Raw genomic sequence first — 5,304 nt, forward strand, 5'->3', positions numbered from 1 at the left:
TCAGGTCGGAAATATGACCAGCGAGATTAGTGGCGGCATTGCTCCACCAAAGAAGACCACCAAGGAGACTTAGTGCTTCGCTCCGAACTGCAAGTCGGGCTCTAAATTTGTGAGAAATACAGCGAAAATGTTCCGCTGTCTGACTGCGGAAATGTTCGCCCCGGGCTGCTCAGTAGCTTGCTCAGTATCGGCGACGTTAATGAGCAAGCCGTACACCGAAACGCGTCCGTCGATGAGCTCCTCGGCATTGGAAATTTGCAAGCAGCACATGAAGTGCTCAGCGCCTGCGACATCGAGCACCGCTGCGCTGCTACAGGGAAAAGAAAAGTGACTCTAGGCTTATATTCTATATAGCAGGCTATGTAGCAAGGAAGTTCCTGCAAAGAACCAAGTGCTCCGATTGCTCAGGGACATTACTGAATTCAACAGAATGAGTAGGTCAGGGCTGTTGCTCCCCTTTGAAGCACTAAAAATAAATAAATAAATAAATAAATAAATAAATAAATAAATAAATAAAACAACCTGGTAGCATCGCTCGAAGACGCCTTCAAGCTGTGCTTCAGTTTAAATGAGTTACGAAGGAACAGTATCGCCGACTGCATCCTTTCTGCAGCTGAATCCTCCGAATTTGATCGGCTGTGAGCGGCACAAGAAAGAGCTCACAAACGATGTTGTGAAGTTGTATTCAATTACACGCCTTTACTTTCTTGTCAAGTGCAAGAACATGGCGCGCGAAAGCAACAGGGAGAAGAGGAATCACCTGAAGCGGAAGGCGTGTGCTGTGAATAATGTTATGATGTGATGGACCAACGTTGCGACCTTGCTGGCGCTAGGCTATTTATGTTGATGCGTCTGCTGACTGAAGTTATGAGAGCATTTCTTGTATTTTAAATATATTCATGAATCTAGCCCAAGACGTATTGCTTTATTTTATTCCAACCAAACAGTGAACCATATGCACTTACCAACACAATTCGTCTCGTAACAATTTAAATACCGTAACAGAGGCAGCAATAAACACAATAGCTGGATTTCTCGAAATTGAAACATTAGAACTCACTAAATATCACATAAACACGTTTCCATATACCGTATAAAACCACTGCAGTATTGTTTTATGCATGGAAAAAATGCATAGAATTGTAAATGTGTAAATACCAGTAAATGGGGACATCGTCAAGCTAGAAAATTGACTTCAGCATATCGTGTCTTCTGAGTAGACGACAGTAACAAATTCCCCATTCTGGCTTTGCTTACTCTGCTCGAAACGGCATTGTATAACGCGTACTTCAAAGCTAGAGCAGAGGCAGCGATATATATCAAACACGATGCTCGTCTACACAGCGCAGCCGACGTTGCGCGCAGCTCAGCCGTTCTACTGTCCGCAGCGCCACTTCTGCGTCATGATGCGGAGAAGTGGGGAACTAGGCTCGGTCGGCACACCTACCCATCTAGCCACCGTAATAGAGTTACCAAAACGGCGCTATGTCCTGCTCCTACCTGAACACCTTCTGCGTCACATGTCACTACGTACGTCACGATGCAGTAGACATGACAGTGGGCCTCTTCGATTATCCGTCTCTGACAGTCCCGGACTGTCGGAAAGACTGCACACGCAACGCTCATTGGCTGAAAGCACCGTCTCGGGCAGTCCGGGACTGTCAGGAACGGATAATCGAAGAGGCCCACTGAAAGCGGCTGTAGGAGAGCTATTATAATATTTTTTTTATGGCACAAGGCTTGCCAGTATTTCTTCTAGGGTTTAGCGGTTCCGTACCTTCATTTAAAGCAAAAGAAAATGAATAGCCAAATTTTCGCGTCAGTACGCCGTTATGTCATCGTTCATTTTCTTCTTTAGTCATTTATTAATTTGTTTTGTATTATGTACTTTGCTTACTTTTACTAAATTGACAGCGCAAAATATTTACTGTCGCGCGGTTGGCTTAAATGATGACCACCCACGGCGAGACTGGAGGCGAGTGCCTCTAGTCCGGCTGTGGTTCACCCAACTAGCCAAAGCCCAGAACAGGTGGGAGCGCTGCTGAGTCGGCTATATATATATTTGGCCTACACATTGTGCAGGATCGTGTAGGCGAGTGTAGTGCCGGACAGAGGCTATATGACGTTGTGTGCTGCACTTGGCTCGTTGGGCTGTAGTCAATTAGAGCAGACTGCGCGTCGTCTTCTGCATAAGCAGACGAAATGCGCCTGACTCCGCGCTTCGCCTGACTACAATGGCTAGCCTGACTTCGCACTTACTGGCGGCGTATATGCCCTTGCCTCAAGCTAAACGCAAATTTACGAGTTTCCTTTCATCAACAAATCTAAACAAACTGCAGCGAAATACATCGCGAATGCGCAGTGCACGAAGACAACTGCTCAATGCGTATAATACAGCGTGGAATCTGAAACAGCCCGCACCATCCGTGAGTAAGATAATTTTATGAAGATTAGTTACACTTGCTTCCTTTGTGACACATGGTCACGCCAGCACTTCGCTACCGTCTTTGCAGCGAATATTCACTATCGTCGCTATATCATAGAGAAAAGAATATCTATATCAGCGCTGACCATGGGCGCTGACAGTCGCAGACAAAATGGCGCCACGGGTTTGCAACGCCAGCCTGCTTGTTTGTCGTCTGCTGCCTACACTCATTAAAACCGCAGTGTAGAAAGGGTAGTTTTTCATGCTACACTACAGCTTCATGTAGCTTCATGTAGCTTCATGTAGCTTCATGTAGGTGGGCGGAGCTACACTTTTCTACACCAGTGTGGGTAAAAAAATAAAAATAAAAAAAGAATAGCCTTATCGTTCACGGCGCCATGGCCTAGCTCCGAGATGGCCGCGCTGCTCGTTTATTATCTCGGAGTCCACCGTAGCGCCCCATCGTGATGCGTGCGCCGTTGCGGAACCGCGAGTGCAGCTTTGGCCGGCCCAGACTGCGAGGTTTTTAGGCCCGTGCTGTTCACGCGCAGCGCCCGTGCGAGCGGGCGAGCGTGTCGCAACGAAGGTGCGCGCGCCACGTGGCCGCTTCTGCCTTTGCAGGTCGCTGGCCGAAACCCCCCCTCCTTCTATAAATGCCCGCGGTCTCAGCGACGTCGGCCCGAAAATAACTGCCGGGCGGCGGTTGCGTCATGTCCGTTACTCCCGTGATGCCACCTCCCGCTGCTGAAAGTATTTATAGGGACGTGCGTCTTCTGGCCCACTCCTCACCGACGTCCTGCCAGCGCCCGCAGTAGCAGCAGTCGTATCCACGGCGGCTTGAAGTTGAGCTAGTCGTAGCGGGAACGTGTTTGGCAAGACGGGTCCAAAGCCGACACTTCTGTGTACTTCTGTCCACGAGTCCCGTCTTCGCGTTGCTCTTGCTAAACGCGTATCCAGGGGCCGATTGCTCGAAGCAGTGCACCCTTCTTTCCCGGGCGTCTCGAGGGCCCTGAAGACGGCCGGCTGCGCGATAGGTTAATTTATTTCAACGCGCGAGGCTGACACACGCCGGGTGTAGACATTTTCCCGTGCTGGGACCCCATTAATGCGACGGTGTGTCCAGGAGCCGCCTATGGAGAATCTGAAAAGGGATAGTTCAACATTTCAAAGCGGCATAATTATCAGCTTATATTTATGTCCTTTGCAGGACGAAGGCCTCTCCGAGCGACCTCCTATTACCCCTGTCTTGCACTAGCTGATTCCAACATGCGCCTGCAGATGTCCTAATTTCATCACTCCACCTACTTTTCTGCCGTCCTCGACTGTTATTCCCTCCCCTTGGCAGCCATTCTGTAACGCTAATTGTCCACCGGCTATCTGCCCCACGTAATAAATGGCCTGCCCAGCTCCATTTTTCTCTCTTAATGTCAACTAGAATATCGGCTATCACCGTTTTCTTTCTTATCCACACCGCTCTCTTTCTTTTAACGTTACGCTTAACATTTTTCGTTTCATCGGTCTTTGTTAACCTCCAAGTTTCTGCCCCATATATTAGCACCGGTAGAATGCAATTATTGTTCACTTTTTTCTTTTCAACGACAGTAAGACAAAGCGGCATGAAGATGGCCTAATATGAAAGTTGTGTCTATCAACCCATGATCGAAAGTGCACGCGGTGTGAAAGCACATTTCGTGAAGGAGGATTGATGAAAACGGCATACACAATTTTGAAAAGCCCGCGGTGCGAGCCGTGCGTGACGCAATGCGGTGCCCCTCAATGCTCGAGCGACATTGACATTCGCCGGGGTCCTCTTTCTTGTTTTTATATTCTTTTAGCCGGCCTGGAAGTTCCATTGTTTAACGCTGCAGTAATTGTCTCTGCACAGAGAAACGGGTTCTCTGCGACGTATGCATCAGCTGACTCATGTGCTATAGCTAGCTGTTGGGTTTCGCAAGAGAGAAGGGGGTGGTAATGGTCCGTTGCTGCTTAGGAAACATACCTGCCAGATGATTTTGACGTAGGTCTGCACGATATACATACACTCGAGATTTCGTAATGTGTGCAGCAAGGCCGGGTGATTTTCTATACGTCCGGTGCAAAAAACATTGTACCCAGGTGTCGTCTAGAATGTGCGCAACCAAGCTACAGCACGAAAATTTTCTGGGCGTTCTCCCGTACACGTCTTCTCTCGAAAAGCACTTACCGCAACCCGACGCCTACTTCGCTTCCGCATGCTTTCGACAGGGTGCGAGTCTGGCGTCAGAGAATTACGCCACAGGGGTGTTCGTGCACGTGGTTTTTGCTGAAAGCGTGATGTTCATGTCCGTCGTAGCTTTTGTGAAGAAGCCAAAACGAAGTTTGTTCACGAGTCTCTGGCAGCTTGATTCGAGCCGCTTGGGGCCTGCAAAAGTAAATGAGCCGGACGCGCTGAATGAACAATTAAGTGGCGACGGTGGCGTCTGTTTGTGACCGGGAAATGGAGCATTCGCGACATAGCTTAAACGGCAAAGCGTGCATCTATAGATATACCAGATGTTTGTTTTTATGCAGAGCAGTTAAAGAAAAAGAAGAAGATATTGTCTTACATAGGCCCCATTTTTGCCGATATACTATGTTTCTATATATGCGGACGCAGCAAGAAATGTTTCAACGATTGCGCTAATGAACTAAAGGATACTAATTTTAGGGTACATATATATCTAATTGCGAAATTGAAACCAGGGAGTATTGAAGTCACCTCTGCTTAGCAGAAATCCTCTAACTAGCACCACTTTCTAGCTATGCAACATTAAAATTTGCAGGGGTGTGCGAATAGTGATTTCTGAGACCGAATCGAATGCGAATAGGCAGCGCCAGAAGCGAATCGAATATCGAATGGT

Source organism: Dermacentor silvarum, chromosome 4 (assembly GCF_013339745.2).
Source record: "Dermacentor silvarum isolate Dsil-2018 chromosome 4, BIME_Dsil_1.4, whole genome shotgun sequence".
In the NCBI taxonomy this organism is placed as follows: Eukaryota; Metazoa; Arthropoda; class Arachnida; order Ixodida; family Ixodidae; genus Dermacentor; species Dermacentor silvarum.